Genomic DNA, 17,068 nt, shown 5'->3' with positions numbered 1-17,068 from the left:
TGCCTATGAGATTATAAATAATCTTAAATTATTTCTACTGATGGGCAAAGGTCTTGCAACAAATATATGAGAAATAATTGAAGGTGAACCAGACCTGCTTGTCATCTGCTTTGCTATGGCATGTAAAGCATTTGGTTGAAATGCACATAGTACCCTGGGATCCATGAAGCAAGATGCCTTTCTGCCAGTTCTTCTCTCTCCAAATCTCATTGAAGTCAGTTATCTCCTATTATGTTAGCAATAAAGGAATGGCAGGCAAATACAAGCACTTTGGGTAGATGGCTTGTGCTATCAATCCCTCAGTATGTGTTTTGCCTGCAAACAAACCATATTCTTGAAGATATTTACAGCTACAATGTTTTTACACCATGAAAAATCTCTTTTTTGCAGCTGCAGGAAGATCTCTAGGATATTATATAGGTTGAAGGAATCAATGAATGAGCTGGCTTTTGATTTCACAAGGAGTAAATCAATTTGGGCTCTGAAGTCAAAATCATTCTCTGCCTCAAATTCATTTGTGTTTAGGTTGCTAATTTGTGACAAAAGCACCAAAATAAATAAATTTTCAGCTTCAGCCCTACAGATATAAAGTGGAAATTAGCAGGATTTTTGAAAGGGTCTAAACAAACAATATGTCACATTCTTCAGTTAGTAGCCTCTATTCCCCAAAGCTGTACCAATGGAGAGAAACAGACTTCTCCAGAGAGTGTCTCAGAGATGTAGATAAGACCTAGCTCCTGCCACACAGGAGTCCTGAGTCATCCTACGGACCCCCTTTTTCTCTCCAGTGACCATGACTCAAGGCTTCTAAGTTAGGTAGCTAAGTATAGACCCTAATGAAAGCTGTATGGGTACTCGCCTTCCTCCTCCTTTCATTTTAACCTGATCAGACCCTTTGGCAACTCTGTATTCCCATCTGTGATATTTTATGTCAGAACTCATTTGAAAAACTGTCCCTAGAGGACAAGACAGGTCATCAGTCTCTTATGAAATTGATTAGCCAAAGCTAAAAGAAATCCACACAACCACACTGTGATATTGCTCAGTATTTGTTATACAAACATGTTTACATTGACACTGAATATTTCAACAATTCCATGTTAGTCCAACAGATTTACAGGCTTGAAGCACTAAGCAACATCCAGTTTTAGGAAAGCAATTAAAATTAACAAACAAATTGATATTTTCAAATGTATTAATGTTTTTTATTCAGTTTAATTAGCTTAAAATGAACAGCATGCATTACAGAGCTTTAAGGTACCAATAACCCTGATCATTTGGTGTGCACTGACATTGTCACTCTAAAATTTTACCCGAGCCATGAGATCTGCTTTTGTCTCTATTGGTGACTGGAGGGAGAGCTAGTCTCAGTAGAGAAAAACTGGCTGTTTTTTAAATTGACTTTGAAGTTATCCATAGCCTGCCTGAAAGTAAGTTTACATACAATCTGATCTCAGTTACAATGGAGTAACTATAGAGATGCTCTATTGCTTCTGTGAATATCTACCCACCTATACACACTAATACAACTAAGATCAGAATCTGGCCCCTAAAATCTACTTTCGCAACATCAGATTTCTCTCTTTTGAAAACAGTTCTCAGTCCTTCAAAGATTTCAGAGGAATGAGACTCCATAGGCCTCTCCCCAGCATCTCTTTGAAGTGTTATAGATGTCATGTTGTTTCCAGGAAAGAGTTTGAACACTGTAAAAAAGACACACATCATGCAGGAATCTTTCCATTCGTCCTTTCAAGGTCCTTTGCTATGTCTTGCATAAAATTTTTTTGCATAACAACACCAATGCTTTAAAGACCCTATAGGTTTGTGAGGGCAGAAACAAATAGGTTTGGTTTGGACTTCTTTTGTATCAATTAGTTATCAAAACTTACTCGGTCAACATTTGTCTAAAAAAAAAGCTTCAATCTCTAGGAGCCCAGCTCTCTACCTAACTTCTACAAGTGTGCATCCTGGGGGACGTGTAACAGCGAGGGGCTAGGAAGCAAAGTGTCTGGATTATTCAAAGAAAACAGGGAGAGATAAGTACTCGAATTATACCGGCTCTAATGGGAGTTAGATACTCAGGCTTGCATGATCCTTTGAAGATTCTAGCAGCCAGCCACTGGAATTCCAGATCTTTTGACATAATTATAATCTCTTGGCAAACTCTGAAACAAGGTGTGCATTAGGTGAAGCTCAGATAAATGAAAAAAAATAGATCATTCTGATTTTCAGATCTCAGTAGTAGTGTAGCTTGGTTTTGAATTCTAACTAAAAACTTCAATAATATTACTTTAATGCGAAGTTAATTTTTCATCGTCACGTCTCAGAATTATGCATATGCATACACATATATATATGAACACATATATAAACACAGACACAGGTTTAATCCGTAGGACCATGTTCATTATTATGAAGTCATTTGAGCCTCATTTACAATTGAATGAGCTTTTTGGTTTGAAATTTTTTTTTCCAGGTACTGCCATACATATTTTTATTCTTTTGCAAATATACAGACATCTTTTGAGCTCACATAAAAATTGTTACAGAGTTTTTGAAACAATTTCTTAAAAATAGCTCCCAAAAAAGACTAGTTACCGTTGTTCAACCCTTGTAAGGTTTTCTGCATGTCTCAGGCTACAGTTGTCCTACCATTGTACTCCCAAAGTGAAATCACTAATCGAGAGAAAAATCAGAGGTCATGGGATTGTCTCATAGTATTGGGTCTGGCTGAGATGGAGTTAATTTTCCCCATAGCAGCCCTCACAGTGCTGTGCTCTGTATTGGTAGCTAGAAAGGTGTCGATAGGACACCAGTGTTTTGGCTCCTGCTGAGCTGTGCTCACACAGCATCAAGGCTGTCTCTCCAACATTTCCCCCCCTCACCAGCAGGCTGGGGGTGGGGAAGATCTTGGGGGGGGACACAGCCAGGACAGGTGACCCAAACTGACCAAAGGAATATTCCATACCGTATGATGTCCGCTCAGCAATAAAAGCTAGGAGAAGGAGGAGGAAGGGAGGGCATTCATTGTTTACATTTGTCTTCCAGAGCAACCACTAGGTGTACTGAAGCCCTGCTTCCTCGGAAGTGGCCAGACATCGCCTGCTGATGGGAAGTAGAGAATAAAATCTTTTGTTTTCCTTTGCTTTCATGCATGACCTTTGCTTTTGCTTTATTAAACTGTCCTTATCTCGACCCACAAGCCTTTTGTTATGTTTTCTCTCCCCTGCCCACTTGAGGAGGGGGAGTGATAGAGTGGCTTTGGTAGGCACCTGGCATCCAGCCAGGGTCAACCCACCACACTCATCTACGACTAGATATGTGCAGTGTAGACTTCTACACAGGTTGTAGGTGGTTACATTAGGGCAGAATGAATTTCATCCATACAATGACCGGCCCAGGTTTACATGTTGTGCATTAAATCTGGGTGTTTACCACTCCAGAGTAGTAGTGTATCTGACAGTTAGTGAAAAGCTCTGGACCATGTACTGTAGCATAGGCCCTAACTAACAACCCCGAACAGGAGTTCAGTTTCTTCCCTTGGCAGATGTCTCTGTGTTCCTCTTGATACTCTGCACCAGAAAGGGTTGCCGTTTGGAGATCTGGCCCAGAGAACAGAATTTCTTAAGACAAAATAATACACAACCTGTAAATTTGTCTACTGTAAATTTGTGTATTGTTATTCTCACTGAAAAGTGGCATGATTTGTTTATGCCAAGGACAAATGAATGGGTTTCTCCAAAGAATGTCAATATCCCAGTATATGAGTTTAATGTTCAGACTCTTCAAAAATACACATGAATACAGAATCTGTTTTGAAAACTGATTTGTCACAATAAATGACAACATCCACCTTCCAGAGCAAATCTGGGACCCTTTGGACAAGGAAATTCCAAATATATTCATTCACAAATCATTACCTTAAACTTTTTGAGTTTTTTGTTATAATTTGGTGCAGAAAAAGAGCTAAGGGTGTACTTAAATTTGTGAGGGCCTGAAAACTTCATAAAATGTATATTAATAAACTGTTCCTGAGATTGGCTATTCAGCAGTATTAAGGACTACTTTGGAAACACTTGAAAGCTATGACTTTACTAAAATTTTGAAATTATATATGCAGAAGCTTCACATTGCTGTAAGATTTTTCTTCCTCTGAGTTCTTTGTGTATGACACATAAAATTAATGCAACAATCCATACTGGGCCTATGAGCAAGCACAGATGCACAAGACAATGCACACCACAGAGGAATATCTTCTACCAAGACTCAGTGACAGTTTGTCAACATGGCAGACTGCCAATAAAGCATCCATTGCTTGGCTTGCAGAGACATGCTTTTGTGAGACTTCTATAAAAGGAAACACTTGCAAGAACCTTTTTCTTCTTCAGAATATCTTTATGCTATATTTGTTGTTGACATCTGGGGCTATAATGGGAGATAATAGACACATTGTCATTTTGAAGGAGTTCAGTTCCCTATGGCATCTATCTGTCTGCTCTCATTGTATAGACAGACAGCTTGATGACTCAAACTGAGATGAAAATATGAAGCACCATAAGGTAATGACAATGAGTCTAAGACAAAGAAACTACTGTCATTATGGCAAGAACACCAGAGGTCAACATACAAGTCCTGGAAGGCTGAATCTAGGGACTTTCTAAGAAGTTTCACTGAACTGCCACCATACAACGTGCTGTACAGTAGATAAGGCCTATGCCATGTTTTGAGATACAGTCATCTCCTACTTTGACACATATGTAACAACTCAAGCTTCCAGAAATATTTGTCACAGGCCATATTCTACAGTATATTCCCAACAGAGGACATCACTAAATTGGTCACTTCAGGTTCCTACACAGATATGAAGAAAGACTTTCCTTCACTGTAAAGCACATAGAGGCTTTAGGAATTCCTTCTGTTCTTCTGTGCTACGCGTGGGTAATAATCTGTAAAGAGATTGTCACAAGATCCTTTCTCTTTCTTCAGTAACCAAGATACAAAATGGTGCCAGACTCAGAAATTGCTGTTAAAATTTTAATACACAAGTATGTGGTGGGTTGACCTTGGTTGGCTGCCAGGTGCCAGCCAAGCCACTCTATCACTCCCCCTCGTCAACAAGATGGGGTGAGAAAATACAACAAAAAGCTTGTGGGTTGAGATAAGGACAGGGAGGTCACTTACCAATTACCATCACAGGCAAAACAGACTCGACTTGGGGAAATTAATTTAATTTATTACCAATCAAATCAGAGCAGTATAATGAGAAATAAGAACAAATCTAAAAACACCTTGCCCCCACCCCTCCCTTCTGTCCGGGCTCAACTTCACTCCCGACTTCTCTACCTCCTCCTCCTGAGCAGGGCAGGGGGATGGGGAATGGGGGCTGTGGTCAGTTCATAACACATTGTCTCTACCACTCCTTCCGCCTCACGCTTTTCCCCTTCTCCAGCATGGGGTCCCACCCACGGGGTGCAGTCCTTCAGGAACAGACTGCTCCAGTGTGATTCCCCCACAGGGCCACAGGTCCTGCCAGAAAACCTGCTCCAGCATGGGCTCTCCACAGAGTCACAGCTTCCTTCAGGGCACATCCATCTGCTCCTGTGTGGGGTCCTCCACGGGCTGCATGGTGAATATCTGCTCCACCATGGACCTCCATCGGCTGCAGGGGGACAACCTGCCTCACCATGGTCTTCACCATGGGCTACAGGGGAGTCTCTGCTTGGGTGCCTGGAGCACCTCCTCCCCCTCCTTCTTCACTGACATTGGTGTCAGTCTGCAGGACTGTTTCTCTCACATACTCTCACTCCTTTCTCCTGGTTGCTGTTGCGCAGCATTTTTTACCCCTTCTTAAATATGTTATCCCAGAGGCGCTGCCACCGTTGCTGATGGGCTCAGCTTTGGCCAGCAGTGCATCCATTTTGGAGCTGGCTGGAACTGGCTGCGGCTGACATGGGGGAATCTTCTGGCATCTTCTCAGAGAAGTCACCCCAGTAGCCCCCCTGCTACCAAAACCTTACTACATAAACCCAATACACAGTAGTAACACACAACCCTTTCTAAGTTAAAAGTAAGCAAAACAGGTTTTCCCCCAACAAGAACTCAGCAAAGATAGTAAGGCTACTCCTAGATTCCCATGCATTCACTTTTCTCAGATCTGGATAGTGGCATCTCTGCACACACTTCGGTTGTTTTTCCCATTTGCTGATTGTTCCTCTTCTAACTAAAGGCAAAATCTATACTCAGATCTATTTGTTCTTCAAACAACCTAGAGCTACAGAAACATCACTAATCTGAAATGTTGATTTGCCTACTTGGCTTAAAAAGGTGTTTGGGGAACAGGTTCTCTGATCACATTCGTGATCACAACACCTTCTCTGAAATGGAAATTCCAAAACTTTTGTAGCTGTTGGCCTCACTAGCAGCTTCGACCTATCTTGTACTAGGAAGAGTTCAATGTTTACTGCCTTTTCCAGTACAGTTCTGCCTGATAGCGACTCCAAATGTCCCATTGTCATTTGTTGTTCAAAACAATGTAGTTATGGGAGAGCTACACTTACTTAGTTCTGAATTGTGCCCCTCCAGACTGGGGGGGGGGGGGGGCAGGGAGTTTAATCTAAGTAATGGTAGGCCAGTAAACTCCAGTCAGCCAGTGTCTGTCCTGCCCTCCCTCCCACACAACCTGAACTCTATACAGCACTCAGTGAGAACCTAAAAACTGATTGTTCAGGAGTTTTGTTGTTGTTTTGGGGGTGAGCTTTTTTTCCCCTGGTGGTGAGGGGAAATGTTTGTCAGTGACTGTAGTAACCCTGGGGCTGAGCTCCACTCCAATGGTAATGTCATGACTTCTTTCATCTGAACAGCATCAGGTACTCACAGGGTAGTATGAGGATTTAAAGATTTGGCCAAATATTAGTAATAGCTAATATTCAGAGTGCTCCATAAAGTTTGAGATGCATCGTGTGTAACAAGCAGAGCTATACAGAACAGCAAAGCGCTAGGGAAGAACACAGGAATGTGTATGTGCTTGATGGAAAGCCTGTCCTGTTTAAGTCATCGACAAAACTCTAATTGGTTTCCATGGGGCCAAGTATTCACCCTAAGGTTTCTCCTTTAAAGAGAATTTAATGAAGAAAATATCTGTTCAGGGACAGTCAGAACAGTATTGTGGCTTTAACATCAAAATTCAGTCAGCTTCATTCTCCCTGTCCCCCAAGTTGGGTTCTTTCTCTCCTTCAGGGAACATTGACAGCTTTCTTGCCTGCTCTCCATTGGGAACAGGAAGAATAAATTATTTCTTCTTTCTTGCTTTATTCTTCCTTATAGGTCCTTTTATTGTTCTCTGAGGAGTTTTAAGCCATTTAATTTCTGTATGCCCAGGTGCACCAAGCAAATAGTATACCTTCCAACTGTGTTTCATCCATCTACATCTCTCTCATTAAACATCATCCTTCTGATTAGCTAGATTCATTAAGTTTGGCTCTCACCCATGTGGAAAAGTTTGTCATCTGTGTTCTGTATTCTATATAGGCTAGTAACACTTTCCCAGAGTATATTCCTGGAGTCCATTGCTCTTGTTTTCCTTTGTACTCTACAAAGTCAATTGAATTCATCAACAGTTTTTCTTCTATCATAAAACTGTTTAACACATCCCAACCTATCTGAGGCATGTGATTATCTTGGCAGCATAAGCTCACACAAGGTTGCTTTACATTGCTTTTCAGTTATGTGAGAGGGAGGTCAAAAGGGATTAAATGCACTGTTCTGTCATGAGAGACACAACTCCTCTCAGGCTAGGGTGGCACACTGCATTGAAGAGTGTATTCTGTCGCAAAGCTGCATCAGAAGCCCTGCCAAAAATTTATCTAAACAGAAAAATGGACAGCCCTAAATATACAGTTTCTGTAGAAGGACAGCATCTATGTTAGACAAATAGTATTTTGGTATGTAATTATTACTATTTTTAATTAGTTCTTTCTCTGAAATCTTTAGAATATTTTAGTGATATATTCATGTGTTATTTTTTCAGATTTTTCCACAATATTAGATTAACTCCAATTTTCTTTCCATCCCCTCTCCATACGCACCAGTATAGTGTATTGCCTCCGAAAATCTAGCATTTAGAGTGCTGTTTCAATCTCGTTTTAAACTATTACAAAATGTGGCTATTCCTGTCAGCTTCTGAATTTGCCTCAGTTAACATTCTAGCTAATTTCAAGAGCAGACAAGGTCTTAAAAGGGAAACATTCTAGCTGCAATCTTCAAAGAAAATAAATGAGGACAGCAGAAAGGCGAGGAAAGTTTTAGTGATCTTTGTGCACTAGTCAAAGAATACCAAAAGCATCTTCCAACACAAATCTGAAAAAAAGACCCTGAGGTATAACTCTGGGAAAAAGATTAATGACTTGATGCCATGCACATGTCTGAAATACAATCTGAAATGCATGTGGTTTAGGGGATTTTTTCAGAGAAATTGATTTAAGTATGTTAAGTGAATAGAATTTGAGTTAAACTCTCCTCAGCTGGAGATAAACTCCAAGCATGCCTCTTCCCATTCTAAAGAAAGATGGGCTACAAGCTTGCATCTAATCTCACAAGGTGTTTAATTAACCTTGCTGATGAAAACATCAAACTGATTAACAACTTTGTGTTCAAAACACACCACTAAACACGATCCTATAAGGGCTTTCAGTATGAAAGCTCTAAGTTGTTCACCTGCTTTGAACTCAAAGCAAATGAGGCAAAATCTGTATCAGTAAAGGGACTCTGCCTTCATTAATCACACTGTCCAATACCTACTTTTCAGTGGCAACATCTGTGTACCAGCCAACACAGAATCTAGCTGTACTGTATTAGTTAGGAGAAAACTACTAAAACATGCAGTAGTTAGTCAGGGCACTTGTGGATACTGAACTCATTTCACTATTGTTGAAAAATGCACTGCTATATGAAAAAAGCCAAAAGAAGTAGACTTGGGCTCCAGCTCTTTCAACTAAAGAATGACTCTAATCTTTAACTTTGTGACAGGAATTCTTTTTTCTCACATGACATATTATCTCAACAATATTGGCAACAGACACCAGCACACAGTGCTGTCTCAAAAGTAATCTAGGAAGCTGTCTCTTTCAAAAAATATCCCTCATTTCTAGGCATAGATACACAGAAATCCCTGAGACCAACATTTAGCTTTTCTTGCTAATGGCTGGATTCAGCTACAAACTGGGCACGTATGGTTTAGGTGTCTAAATCTAGATGCATACATGTGCACTAAGTTGGCTGCTTTAATGGCCAACAGAGACCAAGGACTGGAGTCAGCTGCCTGCGCAGAAGCACCTGGTGTCACTGAGCGACCCTGCCTCCCCAGCACACCCACCAGAAAAGCAGAAGTCCCCAGGAGGCCCTGTGTCATATATGCCAGTCTCATAAGGCTGTCTTTGGTACCCTTGATGTCACCAGTTACTCAAATGTGGGTAATTAAATCCCTGTTCAGTACAGGCAAAGGACTTGGAAAAGCTTTCCAGCTTACTAGATATAGCTGTTAACTACATAGTTCTCCAGACGTTCTCCAGACTCCATGTCCTACATAGACCAGGGGCTTAACTCAGGGGCTTAGTTGCCCAAACACATGCTCCTAGAGCCATTTCAGGTGTCCTGGGGTATCTGACACATCTGCATGAGACTAATGGATATAACACAAAACCTACAGAAAATCTTTGTCCTCTTCATCACTAGTCAGAAGCCAGGCTAGACCCCTCTGAGAACCTTATGTGTGGAACTGAATGGAGTCCCCAGTGTCTTTATTTTATTCTGCTGATTTTGTTGGGGCAAATTCTCATAGCATGAAAAGCATGAGAAGATGTTGAAGGCAAATGATGTGCTGACCGGATTAATCAGACACTAAGACCCAATTCATGACTGTATGATCTCATTCCCATTGAAATTGAGGTTTTCCTTGACCAGTGCGGTACTGCTGCAACCCAACTTTTAATCCATTCTCATCTGTGATAAACCTGATATCAGTGAAGAATACCAGGTTCACAATGTTGTGAACAAGAGAAAAATCAGCAGCCCTTGTAACATTTATAATGAAAGAAACCCAGTTAAATGATTTTGATAGCTCAAGCAAGAATGTTGGTTTTACCAAACCGAATTTAATCCAGTGTTCACCTGCGTAAATTGAGAAGTTATGAATCATTGCTTTGGCAACTATCCCAGATAGCAATAGGTTATGAGTATTAAAAGAGGATTAGATTATAAACTTTTACAAAAAAATAAATATTTTCCTTATGTCTGGAAAATTCCAGTTAGCACAGTCCAAAATATTTTTAATTTCATATGATTTAACCAACATTACAGTAAGTTAACAACTTTTGTACCATACATAACCTTCCTTACAAGTGACCAATTTTGTAGGCATTTATCCAAGCGGATATTCATCCTGGAGTATAAATTGAAACAGATGTCTAGTGAACAAACACAATTTTATTTTCTAGCAGGTTCACAGCAGCAAGCTTGAGAAAAGGCGACAATGCCAAGATCAGAAGCATGGTATTTGCTGGTACATTCACCAGGTGTTCTGAGAGTCTATTCATACTGTCCTGACTGAGCTGAAATCACTTAATCTTCCACTAGCAGACACAAATATGAGTAATGCCTCTGAGACTGACAAGGGGAACAGTTAATGTAAAGGTCAGATAACAAAGAGCAAGATCCCACCTTGAATACAGAGTAAAAATCAAGTTGCATCTTTCTTGACTTCAAAATGAATCCATCAAGGAAAATAATGATATAGCTCCCAAGAGCAACATGCAAATCAGGGAATTAATCTCTAGCAAAATGTTTTATGTTATGGAAACCCACAAATAGATTTGATTCAGTGACAGTAAATCAAACATGGTGGGTAGTTCTGTTTGACAGATGAGTATACATGCCACTGGCAGCAGGGCAGTGACATATACAGGATAGCAATAAATACTTTCACTGGCAGTTCAGCAGCCATTGCTCAGTGACACTAAAGGTATATAGAAAGCTTCAGGCAAAAATGCAATCCAGCTAACAAAAAGATATTTTGCTTTTCTGCGGCTTTTTCCGTGCTACTCTTTTCTGCTGATCAGGAAATGAGCAGCTTATAAAGATGTGTGAAGAAAAAAATATTAAAATCTGTCTACAAGATTTTTTTACTGATATTGCTTTGTGCTATTAGTGACTTGCTGCAGCTAATGCATACCTCCATAATAGCATTGGTATGTTATCTGCAACTCTTCTCACCCTTACTGTGCTCTCCAGCTTTACTGTATTCTCATCTGATTCCCACCTTCCCGCTCCCTATTAAAACAATGGTTAATTTTAAAAGGGGCTGCCGTTAGTGATATTTATTGTCAATGGAGAAGGAGAGGCAATTGCCAGGGACATTCAGAAGAAGATGCGCTGACCTGTTCCAGCTACCCGACTCCTTCAGCACACGCCAGAGTTCACAGCTAACCAACAGATACACCTGTGCCCCTAAAGCCACAACAACAACTACAGCAGAGCCTACTAGTGTCTGCGTGGATTGAGGAGTGCCTTGGATATACTCTGGAAAGAATGAACTTTAGACTTCACAGCTGAACAACGCACAATCTTGCCAGTGGCTGTGAAAGACAAAGAGGGGGGTTACTACCAGGAAAGGGGAGGAAGGAGACACAGGAGGCAAAGAAGAACACCTGGGCTGTAGAGCAGAAGGTGCCAGCAGAGCCTTACAACACTCCAGGCCAACAAGAAGTCTTTTAACACAAGGAGAAAGCAATCCATGGAAGAACTTTGACAAAATAGGAGACATTAGATGAATATATATTTTAATTGCTCCATTTGAAAAAAGAGAAAACAGAAAATATGAGTAATAACCAGCCTGAGATTTTAATGAGGGTGAGAGGGCTGGGGCTAGTGAAGGAGGTGGACAAGTCCAAACTCCACCACTGTCTGGGTAAACACAGGGTCCAGAGCAGTGAAAAAACAGCACCAGACCCGGTCATCTGGTCATTAGCCATATGAGTCATACTCAGTCTGCACTGGCTCCCACTCAGCTTTCTCAGCATCAGTGTTATGGGTACGGATGAGAGCCTGAGAGCTTCCAGAGACATAGTAGGAGCTGTTTCCTATGGCAGGGATCAGCCCACTTGGCTTCCCAAGAGACACCAGTGTGTCTCTCCAGAGCTGACGATGCTGCCAAGTAACAGCCCAGCAAAACTTCCAATGTGGCAACCAGTTAGGATGCTTATTCACTGGTGTTTCAAAGGTCCTGTTCTTCATCTCCAGACTAAGCTTGATGTTAGTGAGCAGATTAACCAATGTTCCTGGGGATCCTGTTTCTGCTTACTGTCATGGCTCCTGATCAGCTCACCTCGTCATTCCCAGGGGTTCAGGATAGAGGTGTATTGGGATTACCTGGCAAGATTTTGGCAGCAGGGGGGTTGCAGGGGTTGCATCTGTGAGAAGAAACCAGGGACTGCCCTGAGCTGGACACAGACGGTTCCAATGGACCCACCACAGGACACAGCTGAGCCCATCAGCAACGCTGGTGGTGCCTCTGTGATAACATATTTAAGAAAGGGCAAAAAATGCTATGTAGCAGCTATGAGAGGCGTTAGAACAATGTGAGAGAAACAGCCCTGCAGACAGCAAGGTCAGTGAAGAAGGAGGGGGAGGCGATGCTCCAGGCACCAGAGCAGGGATTCCCCTGGAGCCCATGGAAGACCATGGTGGAGCAGGTGTCCATGCTGCAGCCCCTGGAGGACCCCATGCAGCAGCAAGTGGACATGCCCTGAAGGAAGCTGCAGCCCATGAAGAGCCCACACCAGGGCAAGCCCCTGGCAGGAACTGTGGCCTGTGGAGAGGAGCTCACGCAGGATTAGGTTTTCTGGCAGGACCTGTGGTCCGTGGGGGACCCACACTGGAGCAATCCATTCCTGAAGGACTGTACCCCATGAAAAGGACCCATGCTGGAGCAATTCTTCAAGAACTGCAGGCTGTAGGAAGGACCCATGTTGGAGCAGTTCATGAAGGAGTGTATCCCATGAGAGGAACCCCACGGTAGAGCAGGGAAAAACTGTGAGGATGAAGGAACAACAAAGAAAAAGTGTTATGAACTGACTGCAACCCCCATTCCCCATCCCACCTGCACTGCTCACGAGGGGAGAAGGGGAGAAGGTAGAAGAGTCAGGAATGAAGGAGTGAAGTTGAGCCTGGGAAGAATGGGGTTCATGGAGGGAAGATGTTTTAGTTTTTGTCTTTGCTTCTCACCATCCTACTCTATTTTTAATTGGCAATAAATTAAATTAATCTTCCCCAATTTGAGTCTGTTTTGCCCATGATAGTAATTGGTAAGCAATCTTCCCACAAGCTTTTTCATCTTATTTTCTCCCCGTCCTACTGTGGAGGGGGAGTGAGAGAGTATTGATGGGCATTTGGCAGCCAGCCAAGTTTAACCCACCACAACGTGGTCAGCACTGCACTCACTCAGCTATCAACACCAGATAATGAGAGGTGGTGCATCTCCAACCCTACTGCCTTTGAGAGAAGCGCTGGCTATAACTCAGAAAAGTCCTGGGGAAAGAAAACTGTGAGTTGAGTTCTCTCCCCAAATAGGGTCAGTGGGCAGGCTGGTTGCAGTCCCAGGGCCCTACAAGGAAGGGGCATCTGTACTTGGGGATGTTCTGGAGCAGCTGTCTGGGATGTTCAATTACTTTCCTGGTCATGCTTATTTTCAAGTTTGGTAAGCAATAAGCAGTTCAGTGCCCAAGAAATACTACTGGTTCAGAAGTATGTTTGGATGACAGAAGTTACTGTAGAACCGTAAACATACAAGGCAGTATAAGGTTTTGCTAACAGGATGATAACTTGTACTGCATTAATATGTTCAATTAGTACATGGCTAGATGAGGCAAGAATGATATTTTACCATTCCATGTTCTTATGAAACACTGGTGAAGTCAGGCTCTGTCGACACCAAATATTTTAAGATATTGACAAGGTCTAACTTTGGTAATGATACAGTAAACAAGTGTAATGGTATACAAATGTAGAAACAATGTAAATACAAATGCAAGTAAAAGGAGGAGTACTCTGAGATATATGATCATATTCATGCTTACAAGGTATGTGAAAGCAGATCAAAACCTTTAGCAAGTCCTGCAAGCCTTCTAGAAAGACCTTTTCTAGTAGAGGATGGACAAAGCATGTAATAGCACCTTAACCCAGGTTACCTTCCAGCTTGGACCAACTGATCTAAGAACCCATCTTTAGCTGGATAATCTTGTCTGGTTAAGTAGTCAACATATGCCACTAAGGATTCACATGTTATTTTTATTTTTCACTTCTCAAGTTTACCCCATCTGTGATTTTAGTGCCTCTGCCAGGGATCTCAGATAAACAAGAGTTTAGTAAAAGCTGTAAGAACTTGCTGGCCATAAAGTTTTTTTGAGAGCCTTTTTTATTTTTGAGGTTTTGAGTATGTACGCACTGCTGTAAAAGTGCCAGAGACCCTGCTGCGGGCAATCCTCTCTTCACAGCTCCTAATGTGAGCTGGAGGTAAGCAGGACAAATGCCTCCCTGCCGCAGTTGTTTAAAGACCAGCTCAGTGGCCAGGCGCTTGAACTACAGCTGTGGTGTGAGCCAACTGAAGGACAGTGTCCTCCCCCTCCCACACTGCTGGAGCATAGGAGAAAGAGGAGGGGTACTCTGCATGTTGGGTGAGGGCTGATTAGAGCCATATGTCCTGGCTGCCTTGGGGAGGAAACAATCCGTTGTAGGACACCAGTATTTTGGGACACAGATCGAGAGTGAGAACACAAAATTAAAACCTCCTCTTTTCTTCCAACAACTATTAACAAAGTTTCTTCTTTTGTAGAAATGTTAAGGCAAGAGATTATCGCTGAGTGAGCCATGTACATTTTCTAGTTGTATACAACCATGTGTAGCCTGCTTTCCACCCCAGCTCCTCAGGAGACTGTTATTACAATCACGTAGCTGCCATAATTGTAAGCCTTTATCTTTCCTCCCTAATAAAAGCAGTCCCACGAGCAGCTAGCAGGACTACTCGCTCCACCTCCCATCTGCCTCTATCCACACAAGGGCTTCAGCACCTGGAGTAGCTGGTGGACAGCCTTGTGCGTCTGTCGCTGGCAGCTTGCTAACCTACCAGTCAATTGCAGCAACATGCTCCCTGGGGTACATTTCAGCCTGCACCCTTGCCCACAGCCATAACAGAGCATGCACGGTAGCTGAGCTTGGTCTTGAGGGTGTCTTTACAAACAGCCGCAACAGAAACTACGGACAGAGCCAATGAGTCTTGCAGTTGTGGATGCCTTTTGCTTGTGGGGATAAACATATGATGTTATTATAGCTACTGTTCTCTGCCCTGCTGTGTTTTTATGGGAACATAAGGACAACAGTATTGGGCCCAGTTAGCTCTATAAACCAAATAACTTGTGTCTGACAGTGACCAGTCACACCATTCTTTCATATATCTGCTTTCCTAGTGTTTCTTGTTTTGTTACATTTTTATGGTTTTTTCCTCCTTCTGCTCCTTCTCTCAAATATCCTTGAATATGTGTCATTTTTAAAGTTGAATTTTAATACGGTGAAGGAACAGCAGGAAATCCCCCAAAGTGATACTTTTCACAAAATCTGGCAAAGCCAGTGAAAAATGGTATGGAAATGTCAGTATTTAGTGTCACAAAGTGTTCCTCTGTTGCTAGATAATTGTATTTCATGCCAGCTTAAAGGCTGAGATTATATCACTTTCTACCGGTTCTCTCTGTGCGGAGACTAATGGATCTTATGGATCATTGTAAAAGTCCAACAGGCAACTTTTATAAGTTCTGTATAATGTTTAGTGAGTAACCAGGGGTCAGGTTTAACAGCTGAGAAAATACAATGATACTTTTTATTAAATAAACACACAAAGATTCTGTTCAGGTTGAGTCTGCTGAGGCTTCTGGAAAGATTTAGTTCACATTTGACCTGTTCAAACGGTTGCCAAAGGATTTGCCTACCTTAATCTTAACTGAGAAGTGATGTTAACACTATTTCTTTAACCTGCACCATTGTGTAAAGACTGAAATCACATGAAATGCAAGTGGTCAGTAGATCTTGCAAATTTTTAAAAGTTATATTCGATGGTAGTGATAGTTTATTTCTACCTGCATGTATTTTGCTGCCTTTTGGGTGTATTTGTTAACATGATTCATTGCCAGCAATCCACTGTCTTCTGGAAAAAGATCTTCAGGCTAGAAACTTGTGATGTTGACATTTGTAATGGTTCTCCTCTTCATAACTATTAGTCTTAACAATTGTTAGTCATGCTGATGCTTCTCAGAATTTCTCTAATTCTCATCATAATTCTGTTTGTTTTCTCCGTAAAACCAAAATTTCATCTTTTTCTCTTGGAATATTTGAGAATTTTCTACCACATTCATTTCCAAAAGAATATTTATTTTCCACAAAATAGAAACTATCATTTATGTTATAAGTTCAGTAAACTTGCTGACTCATCGATCTAGACAGTGGGTTTCTTCACCTGCAGAAGAAATATTTTTGGTATGCATACGTTTCAGGTTTTTCTCAAATGTGCACATTTCTTAACTCTGAATAGCTGGAGAATACAGGAAAGTAGAGTTGTGGCTACATTGCAAACAGCTAAAATTTTTCCATTAAAGATGCAGTCAACGAGGTAATGAATTTAACCATAAGAGCAAGAGGCAGGCATTTCTTACTTGCCTTTTTCCAGGATCCATAGAAATAATCTGTAGACCACTGGTTGAAAATCACTGATTTAGCTCCACAAAACAGCTTGGTGTTGAGTGTCTTGTCCCTAGTGTAAGATCATAGTTTGAGATACATAGGTTCCTCACACAGAGGAGAGACTTAGGCTTTTAAAAAGGGATCCACAAAAGGTGAATGGACCAAACCCCACAGTTCTTAGGGACTTAGGTTGCTGTTTTCAGACTGCTGGAAGATCCATCTTCTGTCTTCCTCTGAATAAACTTTATTAACTCATACAAAACAAAGCACACTTATATATTCACTGGAGCAG

Source organism: Gymnogyps californianus, chromosome 1, assembly GCF_018139145.2.
Source record: "Gymnogyps californianus isolate 813 chromosome 1, ASM1813914v2, whole genome shotgun sequence".
Taxonomy (NCBI): domain Eukaryota; kingdom Metazoa; phylum Chordata; class Aves; order Accipitriformes; family Cathartidae; genus Gymnogyps; species Gymnogyps californianus.
This window is presented reverse-complemented; position numbering follows the sequence as displayed.